Source organism: Phyllobates terribilis, unplaced genomic scaffold (assembly GCF_046119375.1).
Source record: "Phyllobates terribilis strain yellow unplaced genomic scaffold, ASM4611937v1 Scaffold_181__1_contigs__length_3860067, whole genome shotgun sequence".
Lineage (NCBI taxonomy): Eukaryota > Metazoa > Chordata > Amphibia > Anura > Dendrobatidae > Phyllobates > Phyllobates terribilis.
The window spans coordinates 3,613,306-3,634,304 of NW_027362941.1; the positions used below are offsets into that span (position 1 = coordinate 3,613,306).

Consider the following 20,999-nt stretch of genomic DNA (forward strand, 5'->3'; position numbering starts at 1 on the left):
ACCGGGTTCCATGGCCCGTGTAAACTGTTATGGATCAGGGTGGTGGAACCTCTGTGCTGCGGTACAAGGAGGGGCCAAAGGGGCGTAACTAAGTATCAACTTGGACCAACCAATGTCGCACGGCGGCTCAATCGACTCCGTGAACCAGGGAGAGACCGAGCAGAGGGACCAGGTGCTACTCTTGGTCCGACTTTGTATGGGAGCAGGTGACGCCTACGGGTCAGATGGTAGGGACTGACCGATACAGCAGATGAGCATGGCAGGCAGGCTGACGGGTGATCCTGGTAGACGGACTGGCAGGCACCACAGGTAGCTGGCAGGTAACAGGCAGGAGCCTCCAGGTAAGTTCTCCGGGTAGGCAGACTGAGTTGGACCGTAGGCAGACCGTCGAGCTGGAGAGTATATTGGCTGGCGGAGACAGGTAGCAGGTAGAGGCTCCGGATAGGCGGACTCGCCAAGCCCATAGACAGACTGGCGGACTGGGCAGCAAGCAGACTGTCGGGCTGGACTGGTAGTCAGGCTGGCGGACTAGACTGGTAGTCAGGCTGGCAGACTGGACTGGTAGTCAGGCTGGCGGACTAGACTGGTAGGCTGACAGACATGACCTGAGGGCTGAAGCAGAGTTTAGCACACAGAGCAACAACCTTGCATGGGCACCTCCATTTTGGAGGATGTGCCTTTTATATGAGAGATCCTCCGGCCATTGGCCGGGGAATCCTTAGGACGGCGCGCGTGGCCCCTTTAAGAGGGGGGGAGTGCACGCGCCCTAAGCACAGTGCCCGGGAAGCTGCGCGCGCCGGCAGCAGCAAGAGCAGGAAGACACCGGTGCTGGAGCGCGGCGGTAAGGGGGACGGCGTCTCTGCCTGTCAGGGGGCAGAGACGCCTATGCTACACTGACAACATGTCTCCAAAATTGAAAGCTAAAAATTTGGTATTTATTTGCCGCAAATGATAAAGGCTTAAAATACTAAAAAAACAAACAGTTCTTTCAGACCTCAAATTACTCATGTTTTAATTCAGGAACAGTTCAGAAATCAATATTTGGTGGACTAACCATGATTTTTAATCACAGCTTTCATGTGTCTTGGCATGCTTTCCACCAGTCTTTCCATGCTTTCCAATAGAAAACTTTTCAGTGGTCTCTTAATTTTTGCCAGAGCTGTATATCTCTTACACTTTATATAACTTTATTGCTTTCTTCCAAAAAATCATTGACAGATTCATATTTTTTACTGTGATCTGTACTCAGAAACTCATGTAAGCAGGCAGGGTTGCTTGGGTTCCTCCACAGTTTGGTGCAGCAACGTACCTAAAAAACTCTTTTCAGGGCCGATTCAAATCTCTTCTATTTTTTACAATATTACTATATTCTCCTATCTGCAATTCATGTACAGTGACCTATCACATCAAGGATAGCATATTGTAGGCATCTAGTTGGGGATTATTGCCTTATTGTCCGTGCTGCTGCTACTAAAAAAGTCTATTTTATTCCCTATTAATACCGCTGTTAGCTGCATTTAGTATAGGGATAGGTGCTGGGTGGTATCATCTCCTAGAAATGAGTGACCATTCTGGTCACATGCGTCTCTTCCACAGTCCATAACTTGATTGATTCTTTCCATACACTCATTGGAATTCATTAAAATTTACAGAAATTCATCAAAGTTTACAGAAATTCATCAAAGTTGAGAGAAATTCATCGAAGTTGACAAAAATTTTCCAAATTTGACAGAAATTATTCAAAGTTGACAGAAATTCATCAAAGTTAACAAAATGTACTGATTTAATGTGTCATTCGCAGTTTTTCTGTAGCATTGGTATGTAAGAGGTAGTGGTGGGAGGCTTGACGCTACTAGAGCTGGAATTACAACTTCAGAACTCTCCAGTGCTTTGTTTTCATCCATTTCTTTGTGCTTCTTGAAGTACAGTACAGACCAAAAGTTTGGACACACCTTCTCATTTAAAGATTTTTCTGTATTTTCATGATTTTGAAAATTGTACATTCACACTGAAGGCATCAAAACTATGAATTAACACATGTGGAATTTTATACTTATCAAAAAAGTGTTAAACAACTGAAAATATATCTTATATTCTAGGTTCTTCAAAGTAGCCACCTTTTGCTTTGATGACTGCTTTGCGCACTCTTGGCATTCTCTTGATGAGCTTCAAGAGGTAGTCACCGGAAATGGTTTTCACTTCACAGGTGTGCCCTGTCAGGTTTAATAAATGGGGTTTCTTGCCTTATAAATGGGGTTGGGACCATCAGTTTTGTTGTGCAGAAGACAGGTGGATACCCAGCTGATAGTCCTACTGAAGAGACTGTTAGAATTTGTATTATGGCAAGAAAAAAGCAGCTAAGTAAAGTAAAACGAGTGGCCATCATTACTTTAAGAAATGAAGGCCAGTCCGTCTGAAAAATTGGGAAAACATTTAAAGTGTTCCCAAGTGCAGTTGCAAAAACCATCAAGCGCTACAAAGAAACTGGCTCACATGAGGACCGCCCCAGAAAAGGAAGACCAAGAGTCACCTCTGCTTCTGAGGATAAGTTTATCCGAGTCACCAGCCTCAGAAATCGCAGGTTAACAGCAGCTCAGATTATAGACCACGTCAATGCCACACAGAGTTCTAGCAGCAGACACATCTCTTCAACAACTGTTAAGAGGAGACTTTGTGCAGCAGGCCTTCATGGTAAAATAGCTGCTAGGAAACCACTGCTAAGGACAGGCAACAAGCAGAAGAGACTTGTTTGGGCTAAAGAGCACAAGGAATGGACATTAGACCAGTGGAAATCTGTGCTTTGGTCTGATGAGTCCAAATTTGAGATCTTTGGTTCCAACCACCATGTCTTTGTGCGACACAGAAAAGGTGAACGGATGGACTCTACATGCCTGGTTCCCACCGTGAAGCATGGAGGAGGAGGTGTGATGGTGTGGGGGTGCTTTGCTGGTGACACTGTTGGGAATTTATTCAAAATTGAGGGCATACTGAACCGGCATGGCTACCACAGCATCTTGCAGTGGCATGCTATTCCATCCGGTTTACGTTTAGTTGGACCATCATTTATTTTTAAACAGGACAATGACACCAAACACACCTCCAGGCTGTGTAAGGGCTATTTGACCAAGAAGGAGAGTGATGGGGTGCTACGCCAGATGAACTGGCCTTCACAGTCACCAGAACTGAACCCAATCGAGATGGTTTGGGGTGAGCTGGACCGCAGAGTGAAGGCAAAAGGGCCAGCAAGTGCTAAGCATCTCTGGGAACTCCTTCAAGATTGTTGGAAGACCATTTCCGGTAACTACCTCTTGAAGCTCATCAAGAGAATGCCAAGAGTGTGCAAAGCAGTCATCAAAGCAAAAGGTGGCTACTTTGAAGAACCTAGAATATAAGACATATTTTCAGTTGTTTCACACTTTTTTGTTAAGTATATAATTCCACATGTGTTAATTCATAATTTTGATGCCTTCAGTGTGAATGTACAATTTTCATAGTCATGAAAATACAGAAAAATCTTTAAATGAGAAGGTGTGTCCAAACTTTTGGACTGTACTATATCTCTCTGATTTAAGGGCATGAAAATAAAAATTTCGAAAATTGCGAAATTTTCGCCAAATTTCTGATTTTTTCACAAATAAACGCAAGTCATATCGAAGAAAGTTTACTACTATCTTGAAGTACAATATGTCCTGAAAAAACAATCTCAGAATCAGTGGGATCCGTTGAAGCATTCCAGAGTAATTACCTCATAAAGTGACAATGTTCAGAATTGTAAAAATTGGCCTGGTCATTAACGTGCAAATCACCCTTGGGGGTAAAGGGGTAAAAAATTCATTTTAGCCAATTGATCTTGGAATAATAATAATAATAATAAGTTCCACAATTTAATGTTTTTTCAAAAAAAAAATGTTCCTGTGCTGAGATAATCTTATAAATTTGTCAAACATAAAACTTTTGTCACCATTTTCTGAGACCTATAACTTTCTCATTGTTCGTGATCTGGGGCTTGATGATGACTTATTTTTTGCACCCTGAACTGACGTTTTTATTGCTACCATTTTGGTGTAGATACGATGTTTTGATTGCCTTTTGTTGCATTTTATTGCAATGTAGAAGAGACCAAAAAAACGTAATTCTGGCATTTAAAACTTTTTTCTCATTACACCGTTTCATCGAGTAGATTTAATTATTTTATATTTTGATACATTGGACATTTCTGAACGTGGCGATACAAATGTGTATTTTTTGTTTGTTTTGTTTTATTTTTAATAGGACTAAAGGGGAGCTATTTGAAATTTTGTGTTTTTTTATAAATATTTTTTAAAACTTTTTTTTTTTACTTTTTGCTGTGTTTAATAATCCCTCTAGGAGACTTGAAGCTGCTATCATCTGATCGCTTGTGCTATAGATAGCACTGCTATGTATAGCAGAAATCACAATCTCCTATGTATGCCAGCCGCGTTTACAGGAGTATCGTAATGACAGTCACGGGGGTCTTCACCAGTCCTCTGGCTGTCATGATAACCCATCAGCACCCTGCGATCACCTGACAGGCAGGACCAATGAGACGCTTCCTGTCTGTGTGTGTTAAATGCCGCTGTCATTGATTGACAGTGGTATTAAACTGGTTAACAGCTGCGGGTGGTTCTGAGACTGTTAGAGGCCCTTGTTGGTTGATTAGATTAGCCATCAAGTGCGGGAACAGATGCCGGCTCAGTGTGTGAGCCCGCATCAAAGGCAGAGACAAGGCTGATGATGTAAATGTACGTCATCCGTCATGAAGGGGTTAAAAAAATATAATTTTTATATGCAGAATGAATAAGTTAATACATCTATAATGTTATTTATAGCAAAAATATGAAAGAAAAAAAATTCACACCTACCCAACCCTAAAGAAGTTAATAATCTTTTTTGGGGTTGCTATTTCAACAATTACTTCATACTCTTTAGGGCAAATAGAAAAACTGAGGTTTTACTCTTTCTATGCTCTTTGTTGATTGGCTGCAACATAGCCAATCACTCAACTCATCGTTTGATATAGATGTTACAAGGTACTCAGCTCGGTGATAGTGCTGTAGACATGCAGTCACCACTGCAGCCAATCAACAAAGGCCAGAGCGGCGGCAAGAGGCATTGCTGGTCCCTGGTAGAGTGAGTAGGATTATATGCACACAGTTTTTTTTAGGATTATTGTGTTGGGAAAATACCAAAAAAAATGAATAGAAATGTAAAAATTACTAAATTCATACTTTTTCTAACCATCTCTTTAGGTTTTCAAAGATGAAAAATGGTTAAAAGAAGTCAGCAGTCAATTTTTGTGGCATCTTCTGCTTAGAAGAAGCTCACTATTAACACACACAATAGAAAACATAAAGATGCCTGTAAAGACACTCCTCTGTCATGTTCTTGAAGACTGCTCTGTAGCAAAAACGTGCATATCATAGAAACTCATTTCTTCTTTCATGTGTCTCGAGCCTACGAAATAATAATCTTTTATACTGGACAACCCCTATAAATAATATGCACCCTCAGTTGATGACATTGAAAAAAAATTAAGCCGTTATGTAAAGTTAAAAATAAAAAATATATGACTCTGGGAAGTGAAAAAAAAAATTGCATCCTGAAGGCCTAAAAATGAGATATGATCATATTAGCGTTCGGGGTTCTGTTTTTTTCTCATGTATTGTTATAGAAACAGAAAAATTGAACTCCTAAAACAAATGGATCTGTCACATGACAAACACAAATAGTGAGAGACAGAACCATTTGAATATAATCAGGTCTTTTTTGTTTCCGTTAGGGTGTCCATGCTTTTAACAGAAGAAAATGTGGAGCATTGTTGCTCCTGATCCTCCAGTAAATATGATGAAACTTACGACTGAGTCTCCTAACAAATACTACAATACGAATGTGAACCTAGCCTGAGTATTCAAATTTAGAGTGGGTCCCTGGAGTTAGTTCTACCGGTGGGCCCTAGGCACCCCAGGCCGACACTGACTGAGAATGTACATAAAGTGATTCACCTCAACTAAAAGCTTAGATCCTTAGTTCAGAAATAGAAAAGACATTTATAGGACATTTCATAGCTTTCCCAAATTCTTATGAAAACATTTACAACACATCTTGCACTGAACTACTGAACTTTTTAGAGGATTTGTGAACAATTTGCAATATTCCATATCCTCATTGAGCAAGGAAATACATACTTCCCAGTAGTGACTTATGTCCATAACAACGATATTACCGCCCTTGTCGGATGATTCCAACTGCGTGCAGAGCTGTCTTATGTATTGCCACATCTTTTTGGCCGGGAACCAGGTTATTATACATCTTGTGGGGTACACCCTAATTATGTACATGAAGCTTGAGCAGATCTGTACCAAGCTGTTATCAGAAACACCCCAGCATACTATTTGAACCATCTGTTTTTTGGACCAACCATTTCTGTTGCACAGCTATGCACTGTGTGGTGGATCCAACTGCACTCTTTCTAGCACTTTATCCCAATTGATTTTGATTGGGGGGTACCACACACCTTCACCAGTTGGCATAAACCAATTACTAACTAGACCAATACATATTTGATTTATAGGAGTGGTCTTTCCTATTTGTGAATAGTGGATTTATGCGTAAAATATTTGGATTTGTGACTATTGTGTAAGCAGGTCTATCCTGTCTCTTTGTTTTACAGTAGTGTTTATCTGTCTGCTCTTTGAGCTTATGCATTTTGTTTTTGGCATACATGTCATTTTAAACTGAATATTAAAAGTTATATTTTAAGCTACATTTGATTTAGTGCTAACACAATGAACCCATTATATATTTTAGGAGTCAGAGGCGGTCCATTTTATACCAACTTCAACTCCGACTCCACCTAAATGGACACCGACTTCGACTCCACAGCCCTGCTAGACAAGGAGTAAAATTTGGGAAAATGGTTATATCAACATTTGGTAAATAATATCAGTAGATCAACATACAAGACGAAAAACACGGGGAATCTTCCTCACAATCATCCGGTAATAAAAACATATTCTTTATTGTTAAAGCTTAAAATCATGATGGATCCATTAATGCAATAAAAACCGACGCGTTTCTGGCAAGAAGCCCTTAATCGTAGTATAGGAAACACATACACATAGCATCTTTTTGAATACAAAGGGAACCAACCACATCTGTGCATGTAGAAACCAATCACATTGTAATCAGTAGAATAAAGAGTTTGACACCTGATGAACAAATACAAACATCACAAAGAAAAATAAATATACAATTACCATATGTATAATTGTTTCAATTTCAATAAACGTAAATGTGACAATACAGCTTAAAATCTTTATCAGCCAGATGTTTAGATTTGTTAATCCAAGCAAATACACTATTATCTTTGTGTTGACTTGTAAATGTATGTGTATTTCTCTTGGCTGGTCAAGAAAGACATACGATTATTTGTTGTCTTTGGGTCTGGGAACAATGAATGTTTGTTAATATGCTAATTTCATATTCTACTAATCTAGCTAGATGCTGATTTAAAGAGTCCCCCCTACTATACCAGCTATGTAAATAGATTAGCTCAAACTATACCAGAGCCCTGTGATTTATGTCCTCCCTAACGCCTTACCTGTGAATGTGTACTTGAAGGATGACTGTAACTGTTTTAATCGACATGTTCTTCTGTAGCACAGAGACTTGAGACAGATTTGAAAAAGACTTTACAAGGAGAAGCAAAGATCAGACTCTCTTCACACCATCAGCTTGGTAGGATGGCTTTACCCATAGAGACACAGATTTGGATTCTACATGATTATAGCCTAAGGGTATATAGCCCTGACTGGAAAGATATGGATCTGCTCCATTGAACATCAGAGAGACCATGGATACATTTGGGGAGACCAGGTTGGGACGATGAAGTCACCTGGCCCCATGGATATGTTGTTTGGGGTTGCTAGGTGGGAACCTCTGGTCACCTAGAACCCATGGAGACATTCGGAGAAGCCAGATTGGGACTAGTCGGTCATCTGGCCCCATGGAAACTCTCAGAGAGGCTAGAGTGGGACCCTCAGGTCTCCTGGCCTTGTACCTCAATGGACTGCTAGATTCCTAAGCTTGCCACTACCTCCTCTCTGTGGGGGCCCGCCAGAAGCGCAGGGGCCACTGAGGTAGTTGGCCCTGGAAGGACAAAAGACACAGCTGTTCTATCCCAGGTGGGCAGAGCAGAAGGGTGAGACTGTGTAATGTTGTACCATCTTGGGTATATGCTGGGACTATTTTGTGTGTTTATTGTCCTCTTTGTGGTTCAATAAAGTATTTCCATGCTGTTTTACTCGCACCCTGTGTTGTCTGAGCAGTGTTACACCCACGAAAGACCCCATGTCTTCACAAATTGGTGGCAGCGGTGGGATACTACTCAGCCCAGCAGACCTGGGGGAGCTGCAGGGGACTGGTGTTAGCACACACCATCCAAAGGGCTCCACAACCAGTGCGGCATATAGTCAGAACCAGCAGACTGTAGATGAGGCATACACAACAGGTTTCAGACGCCACTATGTCCAACCCCGCCAGCCCGGCCTTGAGAGGAGGCCCAGATAGGATATACAGCAGCATCAAGAAACAGCAACTACAGGAGCTGTGCCAGCTTCAATGGATTGAATACCAGGTCACCGATACTCATCAGATTTAATCCAGGAACCACAGAATGCAGAGGACGGCATGTGTGGACGCAATGGATACCAGTCTGGCTACTTACGGGTCTTGATGAAGGAAACCCTTACAGTTTCCGAAACGCATAGGTTTTGGTCCCACTTGGCCTTCGTACAAGCTTGTACCACGTGACTGTCATGTGTCTCAACTCCCCGCAGGTCCTCCTGACTTGCCTCCACCCCACGCCGTGAGGAGGGTGCCTGAGTGTTTGAGTCACCAGCCGGGACTCCACTCTTGCCTCCCCCTCCTCTCCACACAGACCCCTCGCCCTTGAGGGTCTGCAACGACCACCAGCAACCGGAAGGCAGTGTGGCACCCTGCAACCTGCCATGCAGGCACCTCTGTAATATGTCCAGACCAGTAAGTACCGCTCCACCATCGACGCTGCAGAGCTTGGCGCCTACCACCATCAACCTCGTCACACGGGGCACGGCACTAGGAGTCGACGTCTCACATGGCTGACCGATCGAAACAGTGAGTACAATCTCACCAATGCTACTGCAGCTCCTGTCGTATCATCCAGCAGGCTGCGCTCTATCCATCACCACTGTGAGTACTTTTTCTCCCCTAACAACGCTGGCCTCTGATCACCTACCCAGAATCGAGACCACTCTCCTGCAGTTCCCCACCTGCAGGAGCTAACCAGCGACTTTCTTCGCTCCTTTACTTCTTATCCAATACCCTCCCTACTTTATTAGCACCATTTACTTTTGCATCACTCTTTATGCTACAGGTCCTATACCGAAGAAATTTAAAGGGGCCATCACCACCCCAACAGAGGCTTAATAAACTCTGGACTTGTCAGCAGAGATCTAATCAGCCTCAATATTTACACACACCAACAGGTAATAACCCCACACACGTCTTACCAAGAGGTACCAAACAGTCAATTTTTTCGCCTACCAATACTGTACTAAACTATATTGCTCATACCTGCAAGTCTTCACCAGAATTCCATGGACACCCATCCTTAACGGTGACACCAAATACCCGCAACATCAGGTACATCTCCACTCTTAAACCAGTCCTTATACCCTTCTAAACAGTCTCCCCTACCTAATATCTGACTCTTCTCTCCAAGACCTTTTCTATACCAACTACTAACTGCAATACGCAGATCAAGCTGCACCATCTCCTAGAGACCCTACTAACTGTTGGACTTAACCTGACCTAACCAGGAAGTCTACCCATCGATCCTATGACAACCATAACAGGTATAAAATTTTATACACGAGAGTACAGTCAACACTTAGCCTCCTTCTTAATTCTATTGATATTCCTTTCTCAGTTAACCACCACCCAAGACCACTCACGACCTATTCAGACTACTGCACCTACCCATCCTCCAATAATCAGGTAATACTTGTCTATTGTATCCCCTTTATATTTATATTCATTACCCCAAACCTTTACCTTGACCCACTCCTCCCTTCCATTAGGAAACACCACTTCCCAGGAGCCAAGAAACTTTGCAGAAAACATTGCAGAAGAACACCACTCTTCTAATATCACCATCCATTTTATGCCTACCAGCGATTACCTTCTCCCACCCATACTTTTATTGCGCATTTTAAGTAGTATGTTTTAAGAATTATTTTACCAATAAAATATTTGTTTTATATTTGCATTCTCCTTCCTTTTACGCCTGGGTCCAGTGCAAGTTTGTAATTTTTTACTAGCGACTTCCTGATATACTGTGTTTTTTTTGTCCAAACTTGCTGCAGGACCATTATGGCAGACCTACTAGCGCCACTTTTTTTTGCCTTCCACTGGATCAACATGTTAGGCTATGGGTTGAACTTGATGGACTTAATTTTTAAGGTTGTAGGAAGACTATGTATTATGTTACTGTTTGCTATCTATATCTTATCCGTGAAACACTGGAGCTGCGGGCAAGTAACTTTTCGCTGGAGACTGACGCGAGCGGTGGTGAAAACAGATAAAAAGGCCGGAAGTTAAGAATGAGAAAGGGGGCAGGGGACTTACATTAAAAACACCATTCCAGCGATGAAATAAAAAAAATGCTGGATTGGTGCTTTAAGTGTCATATTCCTAGTTTTTGCTTGGACGTTTTTGAAGGCAGATTGAATTAATCTCTTATTATAGCCTCTATCTGCAAGTCTGCTCCCAATTACCGCACTCTCCCGTAGGAAGGTGTCATTGCCAGAGCATATGCGCCAAGCTCTTATGAACTCACAATGGGGAATTGCTCTTATCTTAAGAAAAGGGTGGCAACTAGATGACTGCAATATACACTGCTCAAAAAAATAAAGGGAACACTCAAATAACACATCCTAGATCTGAATGAATGAAATATTCTCATTGAATACTTTGTTCTGTGCAAAGTTCAACGTGCTGACAACAAAATCACACAAAAATCATCAATGGAAATCAAATTTATTAACCAATAGAGGCCTGGATTTGGAGTCACCCCCAAAATTAAAGTGAAAAAACAAACTACAGGATGATCCATCTTTGATGTAATGTCCTTAAAACAAGTTAAAATGAGGCTCAGTATTGTGTGTGGCCTCCACGTGCCTATATGACCTCCCTACAATGCCTGGGCATGCTCCTGATGAGGTTGCAGATGGTCTCCTGTGGGATCTCCTCCCAGATCTGGGCTAAAACATCAGCCAACTCCTGGACAGTCTGTGGTGCAACGTGACGTTGGTGGATGGAGCAAGACATGATTAGTGTTGAGCCACCCCCGTAGTGTTCGAGTTCGGTTCGGTTCGTCGAACACCCGTGTGTTCGCCGAACTGTTCGTCGAACTGTTCGTCGAACACCTTCGAACACCGTTAAAACCAATGGCAGGCAAACAAAAACACATAGAAACACATAGAAAACACCTTCAAAGGTGTCCAAAAGCTGACAAACTGCTCAGAAGACACAACTAACACATGGAAAAGTGACAAGTACATATAGTCATGCGAAAATAAAAGAGGTGGAGGAGTAAAAGGAGGGGGAGACACAGATATAGGCATGTCATGCCCTTCTAAAATCCAAAAAGTGAGAAGCCGACACGGCCAGTCCGCTCCTGCCCGTGCCACCTCCGTGTCGCCGGGTTTGTGCCAGAGCCGCGGTGAACCCTGATGGCCAGCCCCCCTCTCCCAATACTGGTGCCTGTCCGCTGGTGGGTCGAGCGAGCCCCCCTGTGGTGGAGGCAGCTCTAAGCTTTTTAATTTAAATTGTCTCTCTAATTTGAATGAATACACTTTAAATCCATTTACAAGGATCTATTGGAGGGCAAGTCTCATGCCAGCAGCCGCGTAATTCCAGCTCCAGTAGCGTCCACTAAAGCTGCTGCAGTTAAAAAGCTTTTATAGGGATCGAGCTCGGCTGTCCACCGCAAGGCATCCTACTGCCAGTCCCAGCCCCTATGCCTTGGGGTGCCTCCTGATGCTCTTCACTGAGTATCCCATGGTCCCGAAGCATTTCCTTTGAAAAAATTAAGTGTCTAAACTACAGGTGGTGTAGCTTGCTTAACAGCCGGGATAATCCGCTGACTAGCAGACACTGCTACTAGGCACAAAGTATTTCCTGGGCTAGATGCAGTTAAAAATTTGTAATTAGATACTCTCGTTGGATGCTGAGAAAGCATTCATTAGAGTCTCCTGGCACGCCATATATGATTCTCTTAAAAAGCTTGGGGTAGGGGTCTAGGGGACCCTTTTATAGCCAAAATCACGGCCCTGTATCGCAATACGTCACCTAGGCTGAAGATAAATGGAACTGTAGCACCCTGAGGGCTCGGTTGCTACAGACGTATTGCACCTCACCCAGAGGTGTGATATCTCACTCTCAGGTAAGGATGGAATGTGGATCAGGACCCGACACCTGCATGCATTACACCACATTGCCGTGGGGCAGGGCGACCAATATGCCCCTGAGATGGGCACGACAGTCCCTGTCCCTGGCTGGAGTGGGGGGAGGGAACACTGAGGAAGGGGAACCCTGTAGTGCAGGAGCAGGGAGGAAGCAGTTCCTGGGTGCATTGAGAAGGGAGTATAAAAGGTGGGCACCATCTTAGTTCAGTGCAGAGAAGTCTGAGCAGAAGTGGCAGGGAGCAGGGGCTCTGCATGAGCTCTGCTCCGGAGGCGGGCCTAGTAACAGAGGCCCAGGCCTGGAAGAGGGAGAAGGAAGGAAGAGGAGCGGAGAAGGCTCCAGGAACGAGGAATGAAGGGATCCCAGGGGTGCGGACGGGCGAGTCGCCACCGCACGCCCGAATCCACCTGCGTTGAGGGGTCAGGCCAAAGGGGGAGACCGGTCCCCGAACTAGTGGAGGCAGGAAACGACCCTCAGCTAGAAACCGGAGGCTCTGACATTTTATGTGGCGCAGCCCCTCGCTACACCCGCTAGGAAGGCACCACATAGGGTCAGGGAAACTGGTGCCAAGTTTACCAAGAGGAGGCCTGAGGCAGCCGGACAGAAGTGTTGGTAAGAAAGGCCAGACAAAGGACACACAAAGGGGGTCCTGTGAAGTGCTCCAAAGTTATCTGGGAGTTGTCTGAGCCCCTCACCTGGTGAGCACAGTACGACGTGGGCAGCCGTTACCTGCAGACGTGGTCTGGATAATAAGAACTGTGAGTAAAGGCCCTGGACTGCATCACTGACTCCGTGTCGTTACTGCTGCTGCCCTGCACCATCACCCCCATCCTCCGCATACACTGCCCTGAGGCTATACTCCTCCCGTGGGGAGTTATGCTACGCTCTGCTGCACCCACAACACCAGCCTCAGCGGTCTGCCCTGTAGCGGCGGTTCACTCTGACCGCAATCCATGGGTGGCGTAGTCGGACATTTAAACATCAAAACCACATAAATAGTTCCGCCACTGGTTTGACCGCCCTGAGCCACGGAACCGGGTCGCCGCCACGAAGACTACAACCACCAGCATCCACCAAAAAGGGTCCGGCTCCGGGTGTCCCAAGGCCCAGGGGGTGCGTCAGAACATTTTCATCACCTTTCACAATCACCAATGGGACAAGGCAGGGATGTCCTCTGTCCCCTCTCTTATACATCCTAGTGACGGAGCACCTGCTCTCATCAATTCGCCATAACCCCAATATTAGGTGGATTGAGGTGGGAGGCACCGAGTACAAGTGCTCTCTATTTGCTGATGATGTCCTAGTATATATCACTCAATCACATATATCCATCTCTGCTGTTATGGCTGAAATAGATCACTTTGTTACATGGTAAAATTTTAAAATCAATGCAGCGAAGTCTGAGGCCCTCGATGTCTCCCTCCCCAAATCCATATAGGATTCCATCCAGTCCAACTTTCCCTTTGCCTGGCCCTCACAGGGTATCAAATACTTAGGAATTCCTATTCATAGAGACCTCTCCCATCTATGTTATCTTAATTTTGGGCCCTTTATTGAACAATTCCATACAGACCACGGTTGGCAAGTTAGAACTGTAAGATTCACTACGTGAACCGCTGGTGTTTTGTGGAAAAGCACATGTACACCGCGTTCCAAATTATTATGCAAAAGTGTTTAGGAGTGATAAGGGAAGAATTTGTTTGTTTGTCAGTTAAACTCATTGATGGTGATGTGTGTCAGGGCTCTTTATATCACTGTAAGCAATTGCAGACACCTGTGCTAATTAGTTTGGCAGGTGTGTCCAATGAAAGGCAAGACTACTTAAGAAGGCTCTCTCACATTATTAAGCAGCCTACATTTTCTGCCAAAATGGGAAAGAAAAAGGATGTGTCGGCTGCTGAGAAGCAACAAATTGTGGAGTGTTTAGGTCAAGGCATGACTACAATCAACATTGTGCGATGATCAGGATGAAGTGTCTTGGCAATCAAGAAGTATGTAGCTGATTCACAGTACACACGTGTGCGTGCTGATAAGGGCAAATTGAGGACTCTTTCCTACAGGCAATTACGTCAGGTTGAAAGAGCAGCGGCAAAAAAGCCTTGTCATAGCAGCAGACAAGTTTTTGAAGCTGCTTGTGCCTCCAACGTCCCCCGAACAACAAGATGCAGGGTCCTTCAGAGGTTTGCAGCTGTGCATACGCCATCCTGTCGACCTCCTCTATCCACTTCACACAAGCAGAAACGGCTCCAGTGGGCCAAACATTACATGAAGACTGATTTCAAAACTGTTTTGTTCACGGATGAGTGCCGTGCAGCGCTCGATGGTCCAGATGGATGGAGTGGAGGATGGCTGGTTGATGGACACCCCACGCAAACACGGCTACAGCGCCAACAAGGAGGAGGTGGAGTAATGTTTTGGGCTGGAATCATGGGGAGAGAGATTGTCGGCCCCTTTAGGATTCCTGAAGGCGCTAAAGATGAACTCCATAATGTATGTGGATTTTCTCAAACAGCACTTCCTGCCATGGTTCAAGAAGAAGAACCGTGTATTTCACAGCAAGATCATTTTTCTGCATGATAATGCACCATCTCATGCTGCACATAAAACATCTGCATCTCTGGCTGATATGGGCATAAAAGGGGACAAACTTATGGTGTGACCCCCATGCTCCCCTGACCTCTACCCCATTCAGAACCTTTGGAGCATCATTAAAAGGAGTGTCTATGATGGCGGGAGGCAGTTCACATCTAAGCAACAGCTCTGGGAGGGTATTCTGTCCTCATGCAAAACAATTGAAGCAGAAACCATCCAAAACCTGACAAATTCAATGGACGAGAGAGTTCAGAAGCTCCTTTCGAACAAGGGGTCCTATGTGAAAATGTAACATCACCTAGAATAAAGTTTTGAGTTGAAAACTGTTTGATTTCAGTTTCTAACAACCTGCTAATGCTTATAATTTCAAAAATGACCATTTTTTTGGTCTTTATTAAAATGAAAAGGTTGATCGAAAAGTTTGGGGGATCTAAGAGTGTGGCAACCCAGTAGTCATGATTACTTCGAATTCTGACAATATGAGGGTCATGCTGCAGGTAGTGCAGCAAGAAGGCACTTATGTGTCTTGCGCATCTCGGAGCCCCAAAATTATTTTCCGGGCTAGATGCAGCTAAAAATTATTTTTAATTTTAAATCTGGTGGAGCTTATTATAGATGGCCTAATAGGATCAGTGCTGCACACTGCTACAAAGCCCAAATTATTTTCCAGTCAAGATACAGATAAACATGATTAGTAATTTGAAAGCTTAAAACGTTTGGTAGGGTGATTTTAACCAATCATCAAGCTTTTACTCTCCCCAGGATGACACAGGGGTAGAAAAGTCGTTTCGGATCCATGATTTGTTCATCTTTATGAACGTGAGTCTGTCTACATTATCAGTGGAGATCCGCGTGCGCTTATCTGTCAGCACACCACCAGCAGCGCTGAACACACGTTCAGACAGAACGCTGGCTGCGGGGCATGACAAGATCTCCAAGGCGTAAGTGGCTAGCTCCGGCCATTTATCCAGATTGGAAGCCCAAAAAGAGCAAGGGTCCAGTGACACAGTCGTGGCTTCAATGTTTACTTGGAGATACTCCTGTACCATCGTCTCTAGGCGTTGACTATGTGTCAGACTTCATGTCTCCTGTGGCCTTGCAAAGGATGGGCTAAAAAAGTGGTGAAATGATTCCGCAAAATTGATGTTACCACCAGATACTGTGGTTCTGTTACGGTTTGAGTGCTGAACACTTGACGGTCCCACGGTTGGCAAGTTGGAACTGTGAGATTCACTACGTGCACCACTGGTGTTTTGTGGAAAAGCACATGTAAGATTCTGCAACAGTCTCTGCTGATACTCCTGCATGCGTGCATCCCTTTCTATGGCAGGAATAATTTCTGCAAATTTACTTTTGTACCGGGGATCTAACAGTGTGGCAACCCAGTAGTCAGGATTATTTCTAATTCTCACAATTCGAGGGTCATGTTGCAGGTAGTGCAGCAAGAAGGCACTCATGTGTGTTGCGCATCCAGGAGCACCAAGTCCCTGTTGTGTTGGTGGCGAGGTAACAATCATGCTTCCTTCCTCTGTCCTCTCCCCCCAACCTCGCACAACAGAAATGTGATCAAGGTCTCCCTCATCTGATGAGTCTTCCATCAGTTCGTCCTCCACTTCTTCCTGGGCTCCTGCACCTTCCTCACTAGTTTGGCTGCTACCATGCGCCCTGGTAAAACCATCTCCCCCACCCTCACATGCCTGCCGCCTTGTTGCTGCCGACCTTCTGGACCTTGCAGATGTTAGCCCTTCCGCATACAACTCCTCCTCCTCTACTTCCTCCACCTCCTCTTGTGCCACCACCTGACTCCGAATTCTGTTTAACATGTGCTCCAGCATGTAAATCACCGGAATAGTCATGCTGATAATGGCATCGTCAGCACTAAACATCTTCGTCGCCATTTCAAAACTGTGCAGAAGGGTGCATAGGTCCCTGATCTGAGACCACTCCTCCAGCGTGATTTGCCCCACCTCTGAATCTCGTTGGCCCAGGCTATACGTCAGAACGTATTGCACCAGGGCTTGTCGGTGCTGCCACAGTCGCTGCAACATGTGCAGAGTTGAATTCCACCGGGTAGGCACATCGCATTTTAGCCGGTGAAGTGGCAGGCCCAACGACTTCTGTAGAGATGTAAGTCGCTGAGCTGCGGGATGCGAACGGCGGAAGTAAGCACACAGCGACCGTGCCCTCTGCAGAAGGCCATCTAGTCTGGGATAGTGGGCTAAAAATTGCTGGACAACCAGGTTCAACACGTGAGCCATACAAGGCACATGTGTGACATTGCCCCGGCGAAGGGCCGCACCCAGGTTTGCAGCATTGTCGCACACGGCCTTCCCTGGTTTCAGGTCCAGTGGAGACAACCATTCATGAAATTGGTTCTCCAGAGCTGACCACAACTCCTCAGCTGTGTGACTCACATTTCCCAGACATTTCAATGTAAAAACCGCCTGATGACGTTGAGCCCTACTGCCAGCATAGTAAGGAGGTGTGCAGGATCCCTTCTGCGCAGTTAGAAAGCTTGTGGCATGACCAGACAGGCTTTGGGTGCAGGTGGAAGACCGAGAGGAGGTTGAGGAGGCAGAAGCAGTGGAGGAACTTTGACATAAAGAGGATTGACGCACAACTCGTGGGGACGGCAAGACTTGGACAGCAGCCCCTTGTCCTGCTGTCACCATAGTTACCCAGTGCCCAGTCAGCGACATGTAACGCCCCTGTCCATGCCTACTCGTCCAAGTGTCTGTGGAGAAATTCACCCTGTCACACACAGAGTTTCTCAAAGAAGCAGTGATGTTGTGTGCGACATGCTGGTGGAGCGCAGGCACACCTTTCTTTGAGAAGTAGTGCCGACTGGGCATCTGGTACTGGGGCACTGCGACGGACATAAGGTCTCGAAAATCCTCTGTGTCCACCAGGCGGAAAGGCAGCATTTCTGTAGCCAAGAGCTTGCAGATGGTGAAATTCAACCTCTTAGCTTTCTCATGGCTAGGAGGAAATGGTCTTTTACTTGTCCACATCTGAGGGACCGAGGGCTGGCTATTGTGCTTAGACGGGGTTGATAAGGGTGTCCCCGGCAAACTGCCGGTCTGTGAGGAAGATGCAGGCGGACATGTTAGGTTGCCTTGATCCAAAGGTGGTGCTATCGATGTCGGACAGCGCTCAACACCAGCTGGTGTTACCACCTCCAAAGAAAATGATGACCTGCCAATCACGCTGGCTGTTGCGGGTAAAGAGGTGGCAGGTCTGCGCCCCAAAACAGGTGTGACTGCTGTCCCCCCAGTCACAGAGGATGAAGAGGCCGCGGATGCACAAGATATGGCAGACGGTGGTTGGCCCGGCCGGCTAGGCCGCATTGTAGCACACTGAGCTTCCCACTGCAACTTATGCTTCATGTCCATGTGCCGGTTCATGCATGAAGTACTCAAACTATGTATTTTTTGGCCTCTACTTAGCTTTTGCTGACAAATGTTACAGATAACACGAGTTGGGTCATCTTTATCGATCTGAAAAAATGCCCAGGCTATGCAAGGCTTAGCACCCATGCGACCTGAAGAGCCACCACGACTTGTGGTGAGAGGCAGAGTTGTGTTTGAGGATGCAGTTGTTGACGTGCTTCCAGTACTACGTCTCTGTCCAGGAAGGCGCAACCTGACCTCGTCGTCACTAGCATCTTCCTCCACCTCCTCTGCTGACCTCATCTCTTGGCTGACTGTGGGTTGACAGTAAGTGGGATCTCCGACCTCATCATCATCACCCTGTGCGTTATCACACCCGTCGTCCTCAGAGCCAACCTGTTCCTGCCCTGACAAAAAACTAAAGTTGTCGCTCCAATCAGGTATTTGAGTCTTATCATCGTCTTCCTCATTGTCTCCACCAACAGGAGTTACAGTTTGGGAATGAGGGTCTACATTATGGTCAGAACCTTCTGCGTCTGGTCCTGGATCTGACTCATAAAGATTCTGGGCATCAGTGCAGATCATTTCCTCGTCTGGATTCACAGAAGCGCTGGAGTCGACCTCTGATTCCCAGGCTATAGTATGAGTAAACAGCTCTGCAGACTCAACCATCTGTTCTACCTCATACTCAGACGGGCAGCTGGAGATTTGGGAGCTGTGAGGAAGCAAGTGCAATTTGGGTGACACCTTTGAGGACTGGAGTATTTGTGATGTTGAAGTTGATGTGGAGGAGAGCCCACTTAAAGGAACACTTGATATCCGTTGAAGCACCTGCTGTTTTTGTGCCTCATCTGGAATTTGTAGCGATTGGCGTGGCCGTAAGAAAGGGATCTTATCACATTGTCCGCTAAAAGAAGTAGACATTATAGTTTGGCTGGAAGATGGTCTTTCTTCTGCAGATGTTACTGTTGCTTTAACACCTACCCCACGGACACAACCTTTTTTCCCCTTCCCAACACGCCTATTCCCCTTTCCACCAGCAGCAGGCCTTTTTCCACTCATTTTGGTGGTTAACTATTTCACAACTCTGGAGTTGTTTGCACAAAAAAACAATGGATGGTAACCGAGCAGAGCTGAGTGGCCAAACTGTGGTATTAGGCCAAAACTATTGGCTGGGTTAGATGCAGAAAAAAATTATTTTGAATTTGCAACCTGATGGAGGTCAGTATAGATGGACTAATACAACAAGTCCCACACACAGCTAGAAGCCCAAATATTTTTTCAGAGGTACTGTAGATGCAGATAAAAATTATTTTTAATTTGCAACCTGATGGAGGTCAGTATAGATGGACTAATAGAGAAAGTCCGACACACTACTAGAAGGCCAAATATTTTTTCAGAGGTAGATGCAGAAAAAAATATATTCAGTTTGCAACCTGATGGAGGTCAGTATAGATGGACTAATACAAGTCCCACACACAGCTAGAAGCCCAAATATTTTTTCAGAGGTACTGTAGATGCAGATAAAAATTAGTTTTAATTTGCAACCTGATGGAGGTCAGTATAGATGGACTAAAATAGAAAGTCCGACACACTACTAGAAGGCCAAATATTTTTTCAGAGCTAGATGCAGAAAAAAATTATATTCAGTTTGCAACCTGATGGAGGTCAGTATAGATGGATTAATAGAACAAGACCCACACACAGCTAGAAGCCCAATATTTTTTCAGAGGTAGATGCAGAAAAAAATATATTCAGTTTGCAACCTGATGGAGGTCAGTATAGATGGACTAATACAACAAGTCCCACACACAGCTGGAAGCCGAATATTTTTTCAGAGGTAGATGCAGAAAAAAATATATTCAGTTTGCAACCTGATGGAGGTCAGTATAGATGGACTAATACAACAAGTCCCACACACAGCTAGAAGCCCAAATATTTTTTCAGAGGTACTGTAGATGCAGATAAAAATTATTTTTAATTTGCAACCTGATGGAGGTCAGTATAGATGGACTAATAGAGAAAGTCCGACACACTACTAGAAGGCCAAATATTTTTTCAGAGGTAGATGCAGATAAAAATATATTCAGTTTGCAACCTGATGGAGGTCAGTATAGATGGACTAATACAACAAGTCCCACACACAGCTAGAAGCCCAAATATTTTTTCAGAGGTACTGTAGATGCAGATAAAAATTAGTTTTAATTTGCAACCTGATGGAGGTCAGTATAGATGGACTAATAGAGAAAGTCCGACACACTACTAGAAGGCCAAATATTTTTTCAGAGCTAGATGCAGAAAAAAATTATATTCAGTTTGCAACCTGATGGAGGTCAGTATAGATGGATTAATAGAACAAGACCCACACACAGCTAGAAGCCCAATATTTTTTCAGAGGTAGATGCAGAAAAAAATATATTCAGTTTGCAACCTGATGGAGGTCAGTATAGATGGACTAATACAACAAGTCCCACACACAGCTAGAAGCCCAAT

At 44.7% G+C, this 20,999-nt stretch overlaps 1 long non-coding RNA gene across 1 annotated transcript in view; it reads left to right on the top strand.

Annotated features, from left to right (window-relative positions):
- Positions 1–8,229, top strand: part of LOC141212705 (uncharacterized) — a 262,183-nt gene extending 253,954 nt beyond the window's left edge. Inside the window, exons 2-3 of the long non-coding RNA XR_012282399.1 lie at positions 6,829–7,019; positions 7,681–8,229. This is a non-coding gene — a long non-coding RNA (uncharacterized lncRNA). The remainder of the gene's footprint in view (positions 1–6,828; positions 7,020–7,680) is intronic.
- The last annotated feature ends 12,770 nt before the right edge of the window (positions 8,230–20,999 follow it).